The sequence below is a fragment of the Platalea leucorodia genome (genome assembly GCF_965183815.1).
Source record: "Platalea leucorodia genome assembly, chromosome: 8".
Taxonomy (NCBI): Eukaryota; Metazoa; Chordata; class Aves; order Pelecaniformes; family Threskiornithidae; genus Platalea; species Platalea leucorodia.
The window spans coordinates 49,963,265-49,988,247 of NC_138830.1; positions in this window are offsets into that span (position 1 = coordinate 49,963,265).

Sequence of the window (24,983 nt, forward strand, 5' to 3'; positions counted from 1 at the left end):
AAGACAGCTCAGTAGGATTTACTTTCTAAATGGCATCTTGACAGAGCTAACTTGAGGACCTAGCAACCTGAACAACCCAGCTGGTCAGGGCTGTCGGCCTCCCCGATGATGTCTTGTCTCTGTTTTCCAGTGGAATTCTCAGTATTTCCAAGGCTGCTGCAATATTTAATCAGTCATATATCAGAAGAAATATTTCCTGTACATATATTTTAGAAGACAAATAATTTGCAGTTTGCCTTCATCTTTTGATGGAATCAAGAGGTGACACAACAAAGACAATTAACATGTCAGTGTATTTTTGAACATCATCTCTCTTCTCATGTTTTCTTTAGTTTTGGAGCTCTATACAAGCTGAAGATCCTTGATTGTTGTTCCTACAAATTACTGCAATATAAATAAGACTATATTAAGACCAAATATTAGCTTTCATAACTCCTCCGTTACCTATGTGTGATTATGAGCACACTGTCATTTCAGAAAATCTTAATACAGAATTATAAATATATAATTTGTTCTTACAACTGGGATATGTTTCTCTACTATTTTGTTTTCAATTTTCCACTGAAAGAACACAGAGTATCACTAGATGTGATGATTTTCAATACTTCACATGGGTTTATAGTTAATATTTCTGGAACACTAATGTTCCAAAAAGTTTTCACTCTACACTTTAATCCATAATGCATGGCTCTCACTATCTTTTAATCGTCTGTCTTGTTTAAATGTTGCCATATCCCTGGATATGATATAGTATATGAATGTTTCAAAGAAGCTGATGCCAGGCTGCCCTCTAGACACAGAAACTAGCTCAGTGAACATGTATGAAGTGAGTGCTAGGATAGAAACAGCTGCAACAGGGAGTAGGTGGTGTTCTGTTCACCTCATCACTTCTTGCCAGAGAATGAACCTGGCTGGAAATGAACCTGAGACTTTCAAATCACTGCTCTAGGAGCTTTTAAACCTGGCTATCCATGCTGTAGCACCAACGCCAAATGTTTCCATCATGATGTTGCTTGATGCTTTTAAGTTTACAGAGGATTGAACAGCAATTTATTCACTTCCAAGGAACCCATAAAAATAAGAATTCATATATAAGCCTGAAGAGGGTTAAGCAATCAAATCAAGCCTAGTCTTATTATAAAATTCTTTAAGGTTTAAGAGAAGAGGCCAAGTTCTCGGAACTGTCTTACAGAATGTAATAGTAAATTATGGCTTTGCTTTAATATTATATAGAATGGTGTAAAATATAATATCTAGGAAATACATGATCCTTCAATAAAACACTGAAAGGCTTTTAAGAGGAGATTCTGTGCAACTATAATTTAACTTAGTTGTAATGGCTTCATTTCTGATGGTTGCTGTACAGCAAACCTCTTGCTATACATACAAACGATCTATCCTTTGTGGGGAAGAAGGGATGATCTATTAAGTACCATGTCAGGCTTGTTTCTGGGGAGACATACTTGAATCCTTACTCTCACAGACACCCACTTTCCTGAGCCATCTAATCTTTGGTACCTTGGTTGTCTTCAAAATAATGAAAATAGTACTTCTTTATGCCACAGGAGCTTTTCTGATTCCTGAGATACTTTATTGGAAGGACAAAGAAGCTCTTACAATAAATCTATTTTTCAGTTTGCTTTTCTCCCCTGCGAATGACTGCATCAGCATTTTAGAGTAAAAATGTCACTTCCCACGGCACCCACTATCTCCACAGGGATTTTACGGATGTTATATGAAGGGGTAGCTACCATCCTATATCCTGTGACTCTTTCTGTTGCTTTTGAGTGGCAAGCACAAGACCTGGATGCCAAGTCACAAAGAAGATTGTCTAGCAGGAGCAGCTGGCTGCTTGGCAGATGCATCATCGTAGCAGCTTTGAAGCTGCCCATGGGTCTGTCACATGTTTTAGCTACCAAGAGACTGCCTTGGCTTCTTTGTCCTTTATAGATGCCATTTTCTATTAAACATTCTTTGGTTCTTCGGAATTTTTTATGTTGTGCATAAGCTCTTAGTTTGTCAATAGGGATTCTAAAGTTTCATTTTCATGTGGAAAGAAGAACTTTGATTTTTAAAAAAGTGCCACAAGTGGCAGAAGTGCTGATGCAAAATTATATGCATAAAGCAAAATATTCAGATAATAGAAGTTCGATTTGAAAATAATTGCTATCATATGAAGTTATCTTTTAAAAATAGGAAACAAATAAAATAGCTCAATCATGTCTAGTACTCAGCATTTGCTGAAAAGCAGGCCCCTGCACAGACCTCAAACTGGTTTCTAGAAAATTTAAGAGCGTGCTTTAAAAATGAGGCTATTTTGATTTTACAGAGTGAGTATATTTCTACAGCTGGCTTTATTGATTATAAATAATTAAATAAACAAATATGTTATTCGACTTCACTTTCAAGCAAAAAGAAAGCAAGAAAGCAATGTAAGTATCTTTAAGCCCAACTAACACTTTCTGCTTTAATACATATGCTATTATTTTAAAAGGTAGTTCAATAGCTTCTGTCTGATTTGTCAAAAATTACTTAGAAATGTGTCATACACTTTTTACACTATAGTTTTCATCCTTCAAATAGCCTTGGACAAAAAAAATGCAAAATATTTCTTTTTTGTATAAACCTTTTATCAAATAAGTTGTCCTGTAAAGGTTTCAGGACTAAATTTATTTTCCTAATGGACATGAATGTGTTGTTTATGCACTTTAATTTCCATTTCAGATTTTTTCTGTCAGTTCTTAGTTCTAAATACAAATCAGTGTAAAAAATATCAAATGTTTCTTTTTTTATGTTCCCAAAGTGAAAAGAAATAGAAGTTGTTTACGTGAGCTCAGAAATTTAGTAGCTGTGAAACAGAACAGATTGAGAACACAGGTAATTTCATCGGGTGTCTGGCTTTTAATTTGTCTAAAGAGTTAATGCCAAGTTTTTCACGTAGGTTCCATTGGCTTAATTTCAAGGTATATGCTCATCTAATAGTGGGCATTGTTGATGAAACAAAGAAAGATTGCTCTATCAGAGTTTGACCCCTACTGTGTAACTGTGATTAATCCCGCCTGTCCATATATTAGACCAAGAGCCCATTTTCAAACTGATTTGGCCCTCTTCAGTAGATTCCCAGCATTGCCATCTGAAAGTTCCAGAAACTCAGATTAAGGTCTGTATAATAGGGTTGAACTTCGAAAATGGGTGAAGGTTTCAAGGTGGGGTTTTGCTGAATACTATTTCCAGAGCCAAGGTAGGAACTGGGAAATCATGTGGTAAAATGGCATTTCTTTGAAAGGAACAGCACTAGTAACAGTAAGAGAACAGAAGGGTTCATGACCAGTGATATTGCTGAGGGCAAATGCATTACATATTGCTCTGAATTAGGCCAAAGTAGAATTCATCTACCTTTGCTGTTGTATCACTGGTCCTTACTCTGCCAACTTACCCATCCAAGTATGTATGTTATAAAAGAATATACAAGGAATGCATTGGGTGAAACTGGGGTATAGGAGGGGCAGCTTCCTTGGGAAAGGTGCCAGATGAAAAAGAGAAGCAGGCTTTTTCTCTGTATATCATTTCTCTGTGGCCACCAAGTGCTGGATTAAGGATAGGCTTTTCTTTGTAATATAAATGACAACTTCTGTATGTCTTTTTCCTGGTTTTAGGTAGTAACAGGCCTCATATCACCTAAGGCCAGGAGACAGTAGAAGGGAAAATTTAGGAGTCTTCTCTTCTAATTCTCACAGACAAAAACGGATGATGAGAAGAAGCACTGCCTCTGTCAGGCCCAGATAGCAGAACTTCATCCCTCATTCCCCAGAAGAAGGAAAATCATGGCATGTAGATTTTTCACCCGAATTCCCACCATGTGTCTGTCCTGGTTTTTGTGAGAGTTTGGTTGTTGTATTTGTTTTTCTTCTGGCTTGAAAGATGACTCTTACCAACAGAAGTTGGAAGATGGGATTTCCCAATTTTTGTCTCATTTCTATTCATCTCTGTTTTCTTGGAGATGTTCCAAAAAAGGAATATTAAACCATCCTAGTGTACTGAATTCAGATGGAGCTCTTTCCTCAGACGTGAGTCCCACTGGGGAGGCTCGCAGAGAGGTTTCTGAGGCACTTACAGTTGGAAATGAACATGTTTCAGAAGTACTTACAATTCACATGCTTAACATTAGCGAGAAGGTCCTGCATTAAGGGAAGAACGGAAAGAAAATCTTTTGCAGATAAATAAGTGGCATACAATGTGTTTTCACTTCAGTTCATTTTTGCTATTCTTCTTTTTTAATCTGCTGATCTTGAATCTTGATCTCTGCTAATCCTAAAAAAAATGACCAAAATGATTATTTGAGATGATACACAAGAAAGCCTGTTAACTGCTGTTCAATCCATCTCTTTATACAGCTACCTTGCCCCTTCAGAATTCATCCAAAATCATATCTTTTAAGTAGTACCAAAAAGAATTAGTCGTACCGACACTGAAGTTGTGATCAGCAGGCAATGATTCTTGTTATGTTTCAGTTTACATCTTCCTTTTTAAGTGCATGACAAAAAGGTATTGGCTTAGTTACCTGTGATGTTACTGAGTAGAGGTGAAAGGTTCTCAGTTTGAACTTGTTAGTAAAAAGTAAACATGCTTATTGTAAATGACTTTATTGTCTTTTTCCTTGTGGCTGACATTTATGAATTGCCTTCACAGGAGCCTGGTTTAGGTTTATCATGTATAGATAACAGAATAACCTTATATATGAATTACAAGTATAAACGCTGTCATTGACAGCGCTCCTTATGATTTTGTGCCAAGTGTATTTAGAAATCTGGAAAACTACATGGACTGCTAACAGAAAGATGGCTGAGTTGATATCTTGCTTTATATTCCTTTTGGGGTATGAAAGTGATTTTGAAATACCACAACTTGTAGGAGTCATAAGTGCTGCTGTTTGGCATTTGTGCTGCAGATTTTGCCTTTGCTTTCACATCTGTCCGAGGTCAGTGAGGCTGCACCAATGTCAAGAAGGTATTGGAGAATCTGAGTTTTGCGTCTTTGTCCTATGTTTAATTTTTCAATAAATATATATCCGCATTTCTGGGGCACACTTGGTCACCAGTAGTGAAGCAGTCAGCATCACCTCACTAGCAAAGGGTCCTGTGGGTGTTCAGATAAGGTTGCAAAGAGCCCCAATAAGAGAATGTAGACCAGATATTCAATTGTGAAAATATTCTCTGAGTTACATATCATTAAAATCTTTTCAGAAATCAGTATGTCTGCTATGATTGTATATTGACTCTCAAGAGGTTCTACCACAGAATTCTGAATTTGTGTTCCGAGTCATAAATTTCTTGCTAAGCCTTAGGCTGAAATCTTTCTTATACAAGTATGATTTCTGTTGTAGATGAACACTGGAACGCTTTATAAAGCACTCAGTTTGTAATGAACCTGGTTGCCTTGAAAACAAATAAAGACAATTTTAAGAGCTTCTTCTCTAAACATGTAAGGCAGACTCTTCTCTGCTTGTGACTCTTCCTATTTAGGAGTTCTTTCCTTCAACAGCAAGAAAAGAAAATATGAAGCAACTTCTCTCTGTTAATGCACCTTTCTCTTCTCATTGCTTCTTTTTCTTCCCTGTATGTCCTGTTAATGTTTTTAATGTAGCGGGGTAATGATTGCATGTCATACTTTACCATAGATGGATAGAACCCAGGTATATTATAGCAGGGGAAAATAGACACTCTAGTAACTACTGCTACTACCTGCACTTAGGAGACCTTCTTAGCTTACCCATACATTTCTTTGATGGCAGATAGGTTGAAAATTCCTCGTCAGGAAACCCACCAAAAGTGAAGTTTTGGCTTTTTTCTGAATTAAAAAAAAAAAAAAAAAAAAAGAAAAATAGAGTGGTAATGTTGCCTCTTTTGTTGAGGCTGTTACTGATTTTTATTCTATCTGGCCAACAATATGAATCCTAGCGTCAGTGAAAACTTGATTTAGACTGTGAATTATGAGATTTTAATTAGGTGAGGTGGTTGTAAACTGCTAATTTTTTCCTCCAATGAAAAGTAGTGCTTAAATAAAACCATTAAAGCAGGCCGCTTCTAACTCCATTGTACCAGAGAAAGCTTTCCAGGCATAGCACATTGTGTTTAGTATCACTTTAGAATTCTATAAATCTTTGAACAGCTTTTATTTAATCTTTGTCTAAATTGGAAGATAGCGATGGTCCCTTAAGATTTTGTATGGAATTGAATGAAATTTAATAAGGCGCCTGACAGTTATTTGATTGTGATTCGTAGCACTTTCATTTTACAGGCTTAAGCAATACTGACCTCAAAAGGACTGTCATTCAGACTAGGTGGAGGGCGGGGAAATAAAATATTTTATTCTTCTTTGTTCCAGTCCTTTTTACTTGATAAGCCCTTAATAAAAGTCGAAATGAAGTCCTTGCCAATTCTTAGACCGATTCTCTATTCAGAGATAGTGGATTCATTTCTGGAACATTTTAGAGTAGGAAATGCAAAACAAGACAACATCCAAATGGCTTTCACATTGACAACCTTGACAGACTGTATAAATTTGGAGTAGAAAAGAGCTAGGAGATCAGATGACATGGGTTGTTTCTCAGGGGACCACCTGGTGAATTTTGAAGGTCCCCAGAACAGACTGTGGGTTACCCTGAACTACAGGAGGTCCTCCTACCCACTCAAGCAGAAACTCTGTGTTTTGAAACGATGTGTCCAATTATTTCAGCTTGATTCACCACACGGATAGCTGAGAGAATAAACCTGATCTCTTCAAAAGTTTTCATTTATGTCTTTTAGAGCTGCCTTTCTCACAGGCTCATGTAGATGCCATCTCGATTATTAAAGCACAATTGCATTAGTGACGAGCTGCTTCCCTCAATTAGTTTTGACACAAGGTAATTTCATGGCTTTAAGTATACTTATCTTTGACTCCTGATGGATTTTCCTGTGTCCTTGTTTACTACCTAAACCACCTTTTCTTTTCTTTTTACATTTGTATAATGCACTGTTCAGTGTTTCAATTTTAATCACAGTTATGTATTATTGTTTATTATTTGCATTACACTAATATCTAAATGTCAAGGCTCCATGGCATTACACACAGTAAAATATATTAAGTGTCTTTTTAAATCATTCACAGATACTGCTGCAATGTCACTGTGCTTACAAGAGTTTGGTTCAATAACAATGAACAGTTTATTTTCTGTTTATAAGTGAAGTAATGAAAGAAAGAGCAAGAAGAATGGAAAATGAATGGAAAGAGTTGGTTTTAAGCAGAGATTTAATTGGAATAAGTGACTGAGGACTTGATATTGCACTGGCTTGAAACGGATGAACTTCTCTGAATATCATGAGGGCATGTAAGGATCTTTATGAGGCAAAACTACTGTAGGAGCATAAAAACTGCCATCTGGCCCAAATTTTAGCTACTCCAGTACCTAGGCCCTGACAGTTGCTGCTGTGAAAGTATGATAGGCAGATAACCTGCCCTGTAACATTTTCTTTCTAGTCTCTAACAGTAGTTAACTTAAATTTATGAGGTATAATACCCTTTATAAAACACATGCTCAGGAGCTGATTCTGGCATACTGCACAAAGAAGGTGCTTTCAGAAAATATTTGGACAGGTTATTTACATCTATTTGCCTACATTTATCTATATCTTATGCTGGCTTTTTTGAAAGCATGGGAGACAGAAAAGCACAGTATCGGTATTCAAGGCTGGAATTCCTTTCGGTCTGCGTACAATTCTGGCAATAAGCTCCCCATTTAGTGAAGTGTTTCTATTGCTGTTAACTTTAATAACATGAACTGTTCTATTCAGCTCAGTTTGACCTCTCCTATGGTTAGGACAGTACCCAAGTACCATCATTAGGTGCTTTTTGTGTACACTTGGAATAGTCACTTTGAATAAGATTTTCAGTGCTACTTAGTTGACTGGGAGCCTGCTTTTAAAAGTGATCTGGACGCTTCTAGATGGTTTTGAAAGCTTTTAAGTGCCAGTAAATGAAGATAAGTAAAAAGGAGAATTTCTAAAGTGTCAGCTGACCTCCTTTCCATTATTCTGTTCTGCACATGCCTCTCTATCTTTGGAAATCTGGAGCTTGGGAACTAATAGTGGGAAATAGTAACCTAATAGAAAATTGGTACAGAAAGAGCCTGAAGTGGTCATCTGGTGCAGTGCCCCCAGCCCCAGGTAGGATCAGCTCTGTCTAAACACTTCCTGGCAATAGTTGGTCTAATTTGTTCTTAAATTTCCAGTGCTAGAGGTTGCACTGCCTGTCCATGCGGTTCATTCGAGTAGTTTACCAGCCCTTTTGTGAGAGTGCTATCATCCTCCCCACTCTGTTGCAATTTAAGCCCCTTGCTTATTGTCCTGTTCCAAGTGCATGTGGAGAATAACTGTCCCTTTTCCCTCATGAAATGTTTCTTCATGTCTTTGAAGACAATTATTATATCGCTGTCTTTCAATGTCCTTTTTCTCTAGACTTAACCCTTCTTTCAGCCTTTCTTCACAGGTTATGTTTTCTAGATCTCTGATCACTGAGAAGCTTTTGGCAATGTTATCTTAAGTTCCCTTTGAAAGTAGTGTTTAGGTACCTTCTTCTTTGTCTTTTGTCTTATCTTCTTAGGTTTAATGACATTAAAGTATAAATTGTGCTACTTAGTAGAGCTGAAATGATACCTAAATATCTAGCTAGTTAAATTGGAAAACTTTAATCCAAAGATTGTAACCAGGTGACAATACCTGTAAACTGACTATGCCAAATTTTGCATACTTTTGTTGAGAATGCAAACAACTTATAAACTAAAAAAAAACCCATAAATCCTGCCCTCCAGGAAACAGTGAAGAAGAGTTTTACTGAGGCTAAACTGTTACACTGCCTAACCAATTGTAGGTTTTCATAGCCACAGTGACTGCAGTACCGCACAACCTAGACTATGTCATTACTGAATAGATACGTAGGGTGGGCATAGAAATAACAGAGAAATAAATGGAAGGAGAGAGATTTACTAAAGTGCATGACAACCAACAACTTGCATGTTCTCGGTGGGAACTGCTGCGAGCGTATTGCTTTTGTGAACCTGGCTGAGAAAGGGTGACAGTAGCACAGTGTTACAGCATTGAAAGCCTGTCTGATTATGGCATTGGTTCTTTATGGGATCAGAGGAAATGCTGTCATTTTTAAGTAGTGTTTTAGCAATATAGATTGTACTGGATTAGAAGCTGGAATTCTGTTCCTGGCTTTCTATTGCCGTAGATCTGTTTTACCAGCAAATGGCCCAGAAATTCTGCAGTCTCTCAAGTAAACCTGGACATTGTTTTCTTTTGACTCTCCTTTAAGTGCCATGATGTTGCTAGAGAAGGTACTTAGAAGAATAGCTTCTAATTCAAGGATTTCAGAAGGTCTGTCTAAAGAATCTGTTCTGTTTGAAAGGATTTCTGTGCCTGATTTCCCTTGCAACACTTTGAAAATGTACCCGACTTGTTAAAAACTTGTCCTCACCTCTTTTTTGATGCTTGCTGCATGTGCTTTTTTTCAGGGCTGTGCTGCTTCTCTGTGGGCTATGGTTCTTCTTTGCAGAAGTGGACTGCCACCCTATAATTCCCCAGACTGCTTCTGCACATTTGTGTATCAAACCCATCTGTAGGCTTCCAGATGGCCTGTATTTTGGGCAGTGGTTCCAACTGATTGTAAATGGCCATAAGTTTTTTTAATGCCCGACATGAAAATCAACCATTTACTTTATATTTCAGTGAGGAGGCAACCTAAGACTAAAATTCAGCAACACATGGAGGTTTACTGTACTTCACAAGAACATTCACCTAGTAGTAATTCAAAGGAAGACAAATGCTCACTGGAGCCATGTCTTGCAAGGTAGTTCTTCTTCCTCAGAAGGCTACTCCTGACAAAAACTGATTCTACCTAGCTAATATCTGGGTAGATTTGGAACTAATATCACTACAGGCCATCATATTTTGAATTAAATTAATTCAGAAGTCTCAGTGGTCTGGAAACTGAACTCAGTTCTCCTTTTCAGTGGTGTTCTTTCAGACTTGTGAGTATTCAGCTGTGTTCCTCACCCAGAGAAACTCTACGTTAGATCTGTAAGTGTGCACACCTGATTGCCAATAACATTAATAGGAATCGCACCTGTATTCATAGGAGAGAAAAGAAATCTTTGTGCCTTCAGATTTGCTATTTCTTAACAACAGTAATGATACTTTGAGGGTGGTATTACTTTAAGAACAGAGTCTATTTGCTTGGACTTTGAAATCTGGTAGAGCATAATTGCCTGACGCACAGTTCCTAGGAGGTGAATTTAAATGAAACATTTTCCAAACCACAAAGCAAAATTACTAAACACCTGATCAGAAGATCTGTGTCACTGCTTCATTATGAGAACTCTCTTAAAAACTTTCTGGAGCCCTCAGCATAGGAAAGACACGGACCTGTTGGAGTGGGTCCAGAGGAGGGCCACAAAAATGATCAGAGGGCTGGAATACCTCTCCTATGAGGAGAGGCTGAGAGAGTTGAGGTTATTCAGCCTGGAGAAGAGAAGGCTCCGGGGAGACCTTATGTTGCAGATGGAGTGAGGGAGAAGGAAAATTATACTTTGTTGATATAAAACAGTGAGTTCACAAAGTTCAATGGTAAATGTGACAGTGGTTTAACAAGATTCAATGGCAAGGTACACTTGATTATTTACTGCATAGAGGACAGAGCCAGATAAAACTGTCCCATTGAGTCATGAGGCTCAGAAAGGACCCTCTTGCTTTCTAAACTCCCTCTCAGAGAGGAGTCTAGGTGCGGCTGGATCCAGTCCTAGTCCCAGACTTGGTCAATGGTTAAGGATTATATATGCACAATCAATCCTATATATCACTTAGCTAAGATCTCAAAGTTTAGCATGTTATTAGTCACTTACTGAGGATCTGTTGCAGCAAGGACTCTCTACCTCAAGGAGTAACCTTAAGAGGCATCCCTACTCAAGGGGAGATGCCAGTGTGCAGCCCACTGCCATGCAAGAGAGCTCAAAGGGCTCTTGGGCTGCTCACTATTTATGGGGGTAAGATGGCTGACTCGTAGTCATATCTGCATGCAGACCGCAGATGCCAGTTTCTTCCAAATCTAATCTGGCTTGAGTCGAGCACGGACCAGCACTGTGATCAGGTGGGCGCATTACCGTAAATTAGCCCTTGGCTATTGTGGTGTTGTCTGTCTCCCTGAATCCACCTTGAACCTTGAGCAGATGCAGCCATCAAGACCAGACTTGTGGCACCACTTGTGGTTGTCACTTGATCAGAGTTCTGGGAAAAGGTCAGGTTGGAGGGAGGAGGGGAACAGGGGGAGCACACCACCACACCTTGTTGCAGCCTTTCAGTACTTACAAGGGGGGCTTATAAGAAAGATGGGACAAACTCTTTTTAGCAGGGCCTGTTGCGATAGGACAAAGGGTAATGGTTTTAAATAAAAGAGGGTAGATTTAGACTAGATATAAAGAAGAAATTTTTTACAATGAGAGTGGTGAAACACCGGAACGGGTTGCCCAGAGAGGCGGTAGATGCCCCATCCCTGGAAACATTCAAGGTTGGGCTGGATGGGGCTCTGAGCAACCTGATACAGTTGAAGCTGTCGCTGCCCATTGCAGAGGGTTGGACTAGAAGACCTTTAAAGGTCCCTTCCAACCCAAACTATTCTGTGATTCTATATCAACACTTGCTTTTCACAGTCCGCAGCCTGGTGCCTATTAAGACACAGAACAAACTATATCTTCTTACCTGATACAGAATGGGATATAGATCAATAATGAACTATGTTCGTAGCTGTACCAGGAAGCCCCCATGTAGGAAGACAGCATCTGTGGCATGGCCCTGGGAAAGCACTGCATGAACCTTCTCAGACTGAGGCAGCCAGCTTCTCTCTTCAGTGCTGCAGGAGTATATTCTAGTTGTTGTGTGTTTGTTTTTTTTGTTTTACCCTAAAAACACAGGATATAAAAGGCTATGAAATTTCAATTTTCAAATAAAAAAGAAGAAAAATGACCAAACATAAATTGCAAATGAGGAAGTGGTTTCTGCACAGGAAAATGGCTCTTGCCATCAGGGTCATCTCTTAAGAGACATATGGAGGATTTCTCTTATTTACCCTCGCTTACTCCATTTTTATTGCAGTCTACCAAGCAACTGATTTTTATTGCCTCCTTGTGCGGTTATTCTTAAGGTAAGCCTCCAAATTTTTCAGACATATAAGGCCAGGAAAAAAGTCTAAGGCCTGATCCGTTGTCGCATTTATGTCTATTTAAGTTTGGGATGATCAAGGATGCCCAAAATTTGGGATTATGAATGAATAATTAGACTCAACATCCATTTCAGAGGTCAAACATTTAGAAGTTGGGTTGAATTCCTGTTATAATAGAGTTTTCAAGGCTACAGAGTTGCAGTCAACTAATGAAACTGGAAATGAAGTGTTAATTAATGGTCACTTATAAAAATAATATTTTAGCAATCAAATAACCATGATTTTGCTCTCCATACTTGTGTTAATTTATAGTGAAGAAAGGTCAGTTTATAACAGCGTGTGCAATTCATATACTTAATTTCTGATAATCTCTAAAGAATCTCAGTTGAGTGTTTCACTGCATATATTTTGACTGAAAAACTGGCTAATTAACATGAACTCTAAGAGATTGCTGTGCCTGAATCCATTTCCTAGTTTTCTTCTGAACCTTTTTTAGTAGGGAGAAAGGGAGCTGTGTTATCAGAATGCAGTAGGACTTTTTTTTACAGTGTTGCACAGTTTTTCTAATGTGACATTATATAGCAGCCTCATTATATTCAACTCTACAATGTGTTGCTCAGCCATGAGCTTGATGGCTTCATGGAGCATGGGGTGAGTTTAATTCCTGTTTCTGAAGAAGATGCATCTTGCTTCACTGATTATTTTCTGGACTTTAAAAGATGCAACTTTACAAAATATTCTACAGCTCCTACTCAGGGAGAATAGAAAGTGGCTCAATGAAAGACTGCAGTGGAGGCTGTTAAGAAGCGAGCCATGCTGTTATGGGTTAGAGAACACCTCTCACTTCTTTAACCTTCTATTCTGTTCATTTTTTGAATGAATAACTCCTAAAAGCTCTGATATTTAAATATCAGAACAGTGCTGTTCACACTATGCTGTCTTGACTTTCTTCTTTATTTCTTCTCCCATCATGACTATGTGTCCTTTTACTGTAAGTTTGTCCAAATTGGCCTGTCCCTGTTAAAGGGTATTACAAGTTGCAATCCAAAACAGATACTGTGCTCTTTACTCCTGCTTGCTTGTAATTGCAGCTATTTATTCGGAATCTCGAAGGTGCCACATGCCCAGCCCACAGACTGGTGGTATCCTCACGCTGGGAGGGACCAGTTGAAAGAAATGAGACAACTTCATAAAATCTTGTCTGGATTTAGCAGGTTGGAAATAAGCCGCAATGACACTGATACCAGTGATGCAAGAAGAAAGTTGGGCCAAACTTACTAATATGTACTAAACACAGAAGTTCCCAAAAGCATATTTGTGGTTAGAATATACACTTTCAAACATTTTTTGATATTTGAAATTTTACTGAATCACAGAAATTTCTCTCTGTGTGTGAAGAATGGTAGAGCTGTTTGCCTTTTTATTGTAATGGCTTGGGAGAAGCTTACTACAGAAGTAGTAGGCCAGGGGACTGCAAGGTCTGTGGCTTTCATTGCCTCAGTCTACTCACAAGGACATAATTGAGCCACTTAACATACTCATGGGATAAGCATCTGTCATCTTCCCAAAGGCAGTTTCCATTGCTGAAGAAATGAAAACTCAGAGAGGATATAAAGTAGCTCCAGTTAATAGCATTCTAATTCCTAAATTTCCTTAGAGAATGACAGCATTTATCAAAACTACTTTAGTGTTTTTGCTCTTCTGCATTTTTCAAGGAAGGGGAGTGTCTTCCTTGCAAAGTGCATAACCATGTCTCAGTATTTGTATTTAAAACAATAGAATCACTTATTTCAAGCTTGGCAATGCTGCAGGTTTTTTTAATGCTGTTCTGCCTTTGATGGGGAAATTGTCAGCTGAGGAAGGATTTGGAAAACAGTCTTTGTGTATTAAAAAGTAGGGGCTTGCTTACAGGCCTCCAGACCACTCTAAGAAATTCTTCAATGAATAAGTCTATTAAATCGGTGAGACAACTCATGAAGTAAGGTTCTACTTAGCATGAGTACGGGTATCAGCATTTACCCCTTCAGGAAATCTAGATTTCCCTAATAGTGTAATACTTTGACAAAATATTTCAGTTAAACTCTTTATTATATCCTAAGGTTTATCAGTAACTTCTGTGATGTTACAGAAATGGCATAATTCTGCATAATGATATAATGCTAAAGTATTCCTATAATTTCCATAATAATTTGCTATGAGACGTGTCAGATAGAAAGCTCTTCTTCCCAGACTGTAGGTGTAAGGAGACCTATTTCCTGTAGTTCTTTGTATATGCTTATTTTTGCAAACAATCCACAGCACATATTTCTTTGTGAACTGTAATGCTCATTCTCTCCTTCCTGTGTGTCATGGCTGTGAAGCGTCACAGATGGCGATGCTGGTACGCAATGTGTGAACAATATGGGACAGGCCTGAAAAGCTTGATGAGCTTTGAAAGAGGTTCATAAAGCTTGAAGTGGACACGTATCTCCGGGCTTAAGCAGTTTTAATTAGTATTTGTCATAAGCAATGCTGTGTCTTTGGATTTCTAAGGCAACTCTCTTTAATACAGTAAAAATGCGCTACGTTATGAAAATACCTGCTTATTTCTTCTTTCAGATGTCAGCATGTACAGGCCTATTTTTATTCCTGCTCAGTAGAATACATTTGTCTGAGCTGTTCCTGTGAATTTAGTACAAGTATTCATAAGAAGAAAGGTCTTTTTTAGGGTTATCTCTTGCATATATCCTGTCATATACAGATCTGCTACTTACAGCTCTAAATCTCTTTAAACTGTTTAAAAATCATCTGGTTTACACTCCTGCTATTCCTGCGTAATCAGCAGAACTTACCCAGTTGCAGTGACTGAGAATTCATCCTTTGCTTGTGGAACTTCTGTGGTCAGAATTCAAGAGTTTTGAAAACTGCAGTGTGTTGAAATGTGTTAGTACTTGGGGTTTTTTAACAGTAATGAGAAAAATGCTTGTATTTAGTTTGCTTTAGAGTAATCCAAATAACCAAAGTCCCAGTTTTACAAAAAGTCATTTGGAAGCATCAGTGACTCAGTGAATACCAGTATATGTCATGGGCACTTACTGAACAGACTGAAAACATTTAAGGCTGCTTAATGGCAGGGAGCCATTCAGTTAGTATCTGATAGGCCGGGGTTTAATTCGGCAAACTGAATAATTTTTAAATTGTCTTTAAAATTTTTTAAAAAAGCAATTATCCCAGAAAATGTGATTTCAAAGGAAAATCTAATTTTTAATCTAATATATGTTCAGTTTGAAGTCTTTCAATGAGTTCCATTAGTGACTGTACTCTCAGAAAACATGTCTTGAGACAAGATTCTAAACTTGAAGGACCATTGTTCTATGAAATACAGCAATATAGTGTTCATTGATATATATCTAGAGAATAATAGAAGATCATGTCATCTGCTTCTTCTCTGTTCTGAACTTGAAGGGAAAAATTAAGTCCATGCTGCCACAGATCAGTTACTGAACCCTTAGAGGACACTTGGTAATTAAATTAATATCTTAGATGCTATTTTGTTCAATATATTTCTACTTTTATTCCTTAATCTTTCAATCTGCCATTAAGTATTTAAGGCTATTTTAAGCCTCTACTTTGAAAATCTAAGCCGATTTCTTTTACAAATGATGTTAAGCACTCAGAGAGAGCACAGCAAGCCATGGAGGGAATGGGACGTATCATTTCTCAGTATGTCAAAGGGACTGAAACCCACTCTTGGATACTAATTCTTTTTCCACTTAGCACCTCTCCATTTTATACTTCATCTGTAAAATAGCTCTAAGTAACACCTCTGACAGAGGGATGCAGTGAGAAAGTTAATAAACACTGCAAAGATGGTCTGATTATTCACAGAATTTTATGAAATGCTGAGCATCTCCTGACTTTGGGAATGAAAACGTCAGCATTACTTCAGTCCTATATTCATAATCGATGCCTACTCTTAGTATTTCCCTCACTGGCACTGACCTGTGAGTGCAAACACGCTAATGTGTGTTTTTTAACAGAAAAGAATGTGCATGATAACTTTGCAGCCCATCATAGCAAGCCCTGTATTTATTGAGAAATTGGCTGCTCTTTTGAAAATTTACTTTTCTGCATTTAACCTGCTGCTTTAACAGCAAGCAAACTCTGACTAAATGATTCGGGTGATGTCATTTGAAAGTAAAAGGCTCTTGCTCTGCTTGAGGGAAGATTTCTGTTCTTAACCGTAATTCCGGAAAGCCAAGTGTTCAGCTCTTGTCACTGCTGGGTGGCTGGTCAATGGATAAGAAGGCTGTGCATAATGAGTTATGAAGAAAACCAGAACTCCTAAACCATCGGTATCATATGGGATGAAATCTCCACTGTTACATACATACAGGGAAAATCCAGATGTCTCTCTTAGGTAGAGGTATCTTCTGTCTCCATTTTACCTGAGCCATAGTGAGGGGCATGAGGAAGCTTCTTCTTTTGAACATTATCAGGGATGTGAAGACTGTTTCTTCCCTGCTCACATCTAATTCTCTGCCTTCATCATCTTCCACCTTTTTGGACAAAGCAGGTACTGAATGTGTATAAAATACTGTCATCTCTTTTTTTTTTGGTTGATTTGCGATATTTTTGGGAGTGGCCCAGTGTCCTATGGATATTAGAGCTATAATACAGCTTTTCACCATGAATTAAAATGTTGCAGTATCTGTCTTAGAAACCCACAATTATTATCCCAACATAGCACAGCGTGAAGCAAATTTATTTAGAGAAAAAAGATGTATTCTGTTACTGCTCTCTCTTGCTCCCCTAACACAAGATTAATTACCCATCTTGTTACGGGTTTCATAAATTGAGGTTCTGCTAATATTCATAGACGTGCTTTTCTTCACCCCTGCGAATTGACCCATAGATCAGGCAAGCAGAATTGTTGCATTGGATCTCTGTGTATAGCTTCACTGACAATGGCAGTCCTGTGGGCCTTTAAACTCAGGATTAGTGACCTTGAAAGGGCTATTAGGGGACAAGAGACTTCCTGATCTGATCTTATTCCAGGATGGGCCCAGCAGTACTTCCCACTACTTTTTTAAATTTTATTTTATTTTTTAATCTGAAAGTTCAGTGGAAATGAAAGATTCTGTGCTTCACGAAGAGCTTTAAATCTTGACGGATTCTGGTTTTGACAACTGTGAAAACCCTTTTTCCTTATCTTGGAGATTCCAAGTAGCAAATCCGTCATCATTTCTCTCTGCTTCTCTGGTACTGGTTGAACACAGTGAAGATTTCTTGTCTGTAGCATGTTTCTGACCTGTAAAGTAATTCATAGCTACTCTGGCTTTACATGGGTAACCAAAGCACTCGAATACTTAATTCTAAACGTATACTCAGGCAAATGAAGGAAACTATTACCCTGGAACAGCACACTTCAAACATTAATCATAATTATTAATCACACAAAGTTTTTCTAGAAACTTGAGTGTAAGTCCAGGTTTAGAGTAATTGTCACATTAGCACATATGCAGTGCATGTGGCAAAGTAGATTTACATTAAATCATTCTGCAACAAATAAGTATTTTGCAGTCTGATTTAATTTAGTTTCATGGCATCAAGTCATTCTGATTTTTTTAAAAAAACATTATAATAAAAATGAATAGTTTCGAGGTTATAGAAATCTCACTTTTTTTCGGAATTGCCTGAGAAGGTCTTTGTTGGAAGTTAACTGACAATTACAGATTCTTAGGATTTCTATAGTTCTTGAATGTATTTGTTATATACCATTAGTCACCAGGTGAAGCCCGTCAGTAATGGCAATACCCTTCAGCAAGAGCTCGGGAGAATTTAACACTGATTGATGGCAGGTCACCTGGAATTGGTTGGCAGAATTTCCAATTTTCTGTTGGGAAATTGCTTATTTCTCGAAGTCTATTCCCATTTTTACAAGTGGACAGCAAGCTGAGATTATACATTATTATGTGTCTAACTATAAAATTGTGATGGATGGTGTCACACATTTAAGGAGAGTTAAGCATTTCATTTAGGGCTGATTTTAAGAAAAAGGCTAAGTAAAATGTAAACTGTAACTTATCTTTGGCTTTTATTTGTTCATCTAGATTCAGAACAATAGTGTTGCATCTTAACTAGTTTTAAATAGAGAATTACTTGCTTTGTTATCATTCTTTTAAGTATTCAAAGGGTTATGATATCTTTGTTGTAAACATTTTTTCAGTTTCTAAGGTTTATCCAGGGACTGACTGACTGAGCAGATTAATGTTTTACTTTTACTTATGGGACCTCGGTTAAAATTCTGGCAAAACTGCATTGACAGAAAATCAAAGGCCATTCAGCAAAGCCTTCCTACAGTTCTTCTTTTAAATCATAAGGGAGAGCAGCCAATAACAGCCAGTCATTTCCTGTTTCCAAAGGGGTACCTGTTAAAAGCAAGTACAGACTTTTTATTCCATTAGCGTACAATATGTATTATCTTTTTGAAACCTGGCTGAATTGTTTTGGAACAAAGAACCTATGCCCTACCATAATCTAATGGAAAATAGCGACTCTAGGAATAAAAGCTGATGCTGTAACTCAAACAAGAAGATATATATTTATGACATTCTCAAAATAGAAGTGAAAGAAAATGGCTGTGGGTTACAGACTTAAAGCCAAATTTTAGGAAAATTGGCATAACTAAAATGAGGCTGCCTGTGTGGAGCTCAGAGCTCTTTCTTAGATGACCAGGTCCTTATACCGTGCACAGCAAGAGCTAGGTGCCGTCAAACGGGATTCAAGATAAGAAGGATATTGACTTGGCAGCTATTCAGAGTCAGCCATTGAGATATGCTGAGGGTAACAGTGGAGTTATACAGCTCACCATCTTGTTTACCTTCACCTGTTAAGAATCATGTTTCATCTGCCTCCTTTCTAATCTATTTAAACTTGATTTCTTTCCTACACTGTGAAATCGCTTAAGCAAGATGGGGTAGGGATGACCCTCCCCTGTTTTTAAGTAGCCTTAGCTTGGTCACTAGGGTTTTCTGGAAGGTAATAAAGGTAGGATTTCAGCCACTCTGATGGAAACTCTCTCACTTCTTGCAGAGTGTGTTTATTACTGGATTGAGTATGAACCACCTCTCCTTTGACTGTATTCGACAAAAAAGTGATCCCTGCAATTTAATTCTGTAGTGTACTTTCTCCTACTGGTTTCTGGTCTGCATATTCTGAATCTTCCAACAGGTTCCAGTGCCACAGATGATTTTGAGCTCCTTGCTTCTGAAAGCCAGTCAGGAGCGGTCATAGCTGAGTGCGGGGCTGCCTTAGCTATGTAAACACTGGGGTAACTGGGCTCTCCCTGAGATGAACACAGGGAACATCCTAAAAGTCACTTAAGGGGTTTAGGTAGCTACAGGCAGCACTGTTTCTCGCTTCAATATTTTGCTATAAAAGCAAAAAAATTACTTAGATTTCCCTTCAGGTATTTAATATCTTCCCTGGATCTGGTCTTTCTGTCTGACAGCTCATCCTCACACCAAGGTTACAGACTTACAGTCTTATCTCAGTAGTTTAATGAGAGAGGGTGCCAAGGCAGAAGCAATGGGTACTCAAGGTAAATTAGGCCTCCCCTTTATGAACTTCAATGCTGTTAAAATTTGGCCCTACAAGAAATCAAAGATAAAGCAAGTTTTTTAGAAGCTAGTTCAAGTGCGCAAGAAAATCCCTGTAGAAGATGGGAATTGGCAGTATTACTTCAGAGGCTTTTATATTCCAAAATTTAATTAGATCTGCTCACCTAGAACTGTTGGAAATATGTTTACTGCTTTTAGATCTTTTTTTCTTATGAACTGCTATTATGAAGAAGCTATTAAATAGCACACAGTGTCAGATTCAGAAGTCTATCCTACTACGAGCAGCCAAATGTATTATTTACTGTTTGTCTCAATTATACTTATTATACTTATTGCACAAACAAATAGTGCATTGTTTTTTTCCTTGAACTAAAAATGCATTTAGGATCTGTCTTTATTTTCAGTCTACTCAGTTTGCACTATATATTATCTTATTTTGTTATATCGAAAATTAACTGATCCAGAATTGTTTTGTATGCCTAAACTAGAATCTAAACAAACATCCTAATTATTGCTTTTAATCCTCTGAAAGTATAGAAGCTAAATGTTTCTGCAACATTTGGAGTCATACAAGCATTGCTTTATTTTCTCAGACCTAAAAGCCAATACTTGCATAACTATTTGATGCTTTTTATCAGAAGCATTGGTGCACATCAGTGAGAACTTTCTACCACCTTGAAAATGACTTTTAGAATATTTCATTAGCAGACTGTCTTTCAGAACTCAAGTTGACATTCATGTTTCTTCACACCAGTCTTTCATCCACAAAACTCTTTGTTCTGCTGAACAGTTTCGAGACAATATGGGCAATCAAAAAAGCAAAGGCTTATGACCTATCTGCATCTTCCATTCCAACATTTGATCAGTCTTATTCAAATCTCATCTTTTAATACTCCTTTGAGAATTTTCTGAGAATTTTATTTCCTTTCTTTCATTATGATTATATTATTTCAGAAACTTCAAACTTAATGAAATGGTAGCTCTCTATAAAGTGAGAGGCGGACGCCATTGGTGGCTACACATTTATCCATTTTCATCTCTTTCAATAGCCTACGTGAAAAGAATTTGAAATCTAGAATAGTGGGGAAGTCTTTTATATGTATATTTCACGGTCTGAGACATTTGTGGTTTCCTTTGCAGTTGTGCATTTTCTTCTTAAATGTAAAGCACAGGAGCGAGTTGCTTAGCAGTTGTAGGGAAGTAGAAAGCTGCTTGAAACCCATGAAATCAAACGCAACGTATGTATTTAGAAAGACAAAGGTCTTTATTGCTGATCGATATCTCAACTTCAAATAACATGACATTTCTTCAGACTTTGCCACTTACTGCTCTGCCAGCTGCCTGCATATTCATCTGCGTCCGCGTGAGTACTTGTGCTTTCCAAGTGGATTACTGGATGCATAGAGTCCTTCTGCCTGCACAAATAGAGCTTCACTCACACAGCACCTCACAAAAAAATGTGGAGAAGCAAACTGTGTGGCTAGCTCAGGAAGGTAACCCAAGGCTGAAAAACAAACAAACCCAGATACATTAAGGCTGCTTTGGGGCTCTTAGATTCCTTCTTTGTGTGCCAGTCGTCTTGGTTCTCCAGCCTATGGCAATAACAATTAAGCATCCTTTTTTCCACATGACTGCTCTAAAAAATGAAGTCATTACAGTGTTGATATTAAATTTTGCATAATAAGGTTACTTCTCTGGAGTTTATTACTGTTTTGGCTCCCGCTCCGCGATGCAATGCTTCATTTGTGTGTGTAATGCATAACTGGGCCGGATTCTCAGCTGGTGAAAATTTATGCCCCAGCAGGTAGTGAAACGATGAACCTTTTCCCATCACACAAATGCACACAAGCTTCATCAGCAACTACTTTTTTTCTTAGATTTTATCCTACAATGGAGAAAAAATTTATGTGCAGTGTCTGACAGAAAAAAGTTTTATGTGCCACAGAAGTTCAACTGCTGATGAGTGGAATCTTCTCTGTCAGTAGTTGCATTTCACTACCAGGTAAAATCTTTTCTGTTAGCAGGCAGATAAAATCTGCTTTGGCAGTATCTGTGCTTCTCTGCAGGTAAAATGCTCTCCATCAGCAACTATACTTTCCACTTAGATATAATTTTCTCTAGCAGAAGTTGCCCCTCTCTGGCAAAACTTCAGAAGTATTTCACAAAACTCTTGCTCCTGTTGACACAAACTATTAAAAACATTGAAACACTCCTAAAAAGCTATAAAATTAATTCTCAAAAATATTGATAAATGAAACATTTAAGCTTCTGCCTATAACATTCTTGATGTCAAACTTCAAAAGCCAGGAAATAAAAACTTAAGCCACATTTTATTCCTTATCTTTTTTTTTTCCCCCACCCACAAACATATATTTTATCTTTGCTGCGACTGCATTTACCACAGATAGTATTGGATGTACTTATTTCTCTCTTTGTGATCGTAAAGAGTTGCCTGTAGAAGACTTCTGTCCATAATGATGATGTGTTTCTTTTTATTCTTGCACTATTTATAGAGGATCATTTCTGTGTGTTCACTGCCAGGGTTATTCACAGAATATGGTAACACTTGCGTCCTTTGTCGTTCACTGGTTACTGATCACATTTCAACTTCTGTCTATCACAGACAATGAATAAGGAAATGCATCATTGTTACTTTTACTTAATAAATTAGATAGTCGATTTTAACAAACATTTTAGGGAAGTAATGGGCTTAAATGTAGATGAAACAGCCCCTAGAACTGTAGCGGCTAATGGACTGACAAGTACTTGCAGTGTCTCCAGTATATTAAATAGGTTAAACAAATTAAATGAATTACCACATCACTGACTCCCATGCTACTTGTGAAATAATAAATGCCATTTAAAGCAATGTGTACACATCAATATGCAATCTGAATAGGCATTGTCATTTGTGATCTACAGGGCATTACCGGGACAGCCAGCTTTGTTGTGCTATGAAACAGTACGAATACTTTTCCAAATGCACTGTATAATTCAGACTGGTATGAACAATGCAAACCTAAGGTCCTATCAATCTCTTCACTATTCCTCCTCAAATTTAACTGGCAAGGTATCCATCTGTTGGTGACGGAATCTGTCAAACTGGAATCTGTTGTTGATTTGGACTTACCTGCTTCTTTTTCAGGTGTCATGAAGGGACTGGCTCCTGAAAAGCTTATGCCCTTTTTGCAATTGTATCAGATAGAAGAAGTACTGTCTCGTTTCCACTACAGACAGAAAGACACTATTGGTGACAATCACTATATAGTTAACAATAGCAACTGTAGTCTGAGCTCTTCAGAATTAAGCATGCTGCGTAATATATGAAGCATACTGTGTAATGTATAATACTAAGTGTTCTAACTCCTCTAATTAATTTAACCTCCCATGGCTAGGGGCCATGGGTTAGTGCCCCCTTTCCAGTCTACCAGCTCTTTAGTAAACAAACAAACAAACAAAAGAATCCCAAACCCAAAAAGAAGCAGAAAAATACTTTTCCTCTGAGTTATTTGGGTTGAAGTAATTTCTCACTGTTAGAGTCCTAAAGGACATTCTGAAGAAAATATATTTGGAAGCCAGTCCCCACTGGAAAAGATTATATAGGTCAATTGTTTTCCTCCCAAATCTCTTTTATACAGATATGATTCCTTTTTATTCACGGACTGAAGAGAAGCTGCAGAGATCCCTTCTTTTTTGAGTAAATGAAAAAGTATCTGTAAACATTCTCTTTGTCCTTCTAAGAAACTTGTGATGGGATTTGGTACTTCTACGCTTTTGAATTCTAAACAAACGGTGTTTTGTTTTCTTTGTTTTAACCCCATACAAATACCCTTTCTTTGCTACTACTTCTTGCATTAGCAAATCTTTTTCTATCTGTAAACAGCATTTAGTGGTACTTAGCAGAGAGTTTATCCTGGGAACTTGGAGATTTATGGTGTCCTGTTCTTTCACTGGCTCAGAAATCTGGTGTTGAAATTACATACCATCATCAATATGTTTTTCTTCCAATGGTGATAAGCACAGCCTTGACTACTTTATTTACAGTGCTAGAAAATTCAGTTAGACCTTGTCGTTATACTGTTGAAAATTCAAGCAGGGGGAAGGGTATTCTAGGTAATGCTATCATAGGAGAAACTGTAAACAGTCTTAGCCAAGGAGAATAAAGTCTTCTTGAAGTACTAAGTACAGTGCCAGTATAGCCTCTCTAAACTACTTAAAGATTTCTTCATGCTAAAAAACTAAGCTTTCCAAAAAAACCACCTTCTTTGTAGTAGTAAGGAAGGGGAAATGAAAGGCACAGTGAAGGAAAGAATTTCTAATGGGTTACTTTATGACTGTAACTTGCTTGTGGAAGATGAACAGTTCATGTTTGCAAATAAAAATGAACTGGGAAGGTTTTCTCTCCCTGCCCAAAAGTTAAATTGTTGTGATCAGGACTTTCAAAAGTGAACATCGACTAGCAATATTTAAGAGAAGCTAAACAGCTACTTCTGAAGGTGATACCGCTTTACAAACTTAAATAATGCAAATTCACTGGTTACTTTGGACAAACCAGCAATATAATATATCGATAAAGACATTAGGGAATTACAGTGGAATACTTAAAAACTAAATGAGTCTGTTGTCCCAAGTGTATTATCATTTAACAAGCTTATTAAATATCACTATTTTAACAATTAATAGAAACCTGTCTTGCTGTAGGCTATTTTGATAACTGTTAATTAAGTATCTACAAATTCCTTACAAAGTCCATGTGCTACTAAGAATGAGATTAGGCATTTCTTGCTTATGTAATTTTGAGCTAATTACAAGACTATTAGATTTATCTTCTAAATGCTCAGTAAGTTCTCTTTTAACAATCATCCTATATTTAATTAAAAAGCAGTATCTGGCTTGCTAAATTTGAATTAAATGCTTGCTGGAGACACTAAATTAAAAAGTGTTAGTAACATTTTACCAGTGAATAAAGGACTATACAGATATTTTCACAATTCAGGATAGTTATCCAGAAAGCAAATAAACAGACAGGGATTTTCAAAGGCCTTGACTTCCATGGGCTCTTTAGAAAATTCTTGAAATAGAAAAGGATACTGGCTGCTACTCTGCTACTTCTTAATCAAAACTGAATTT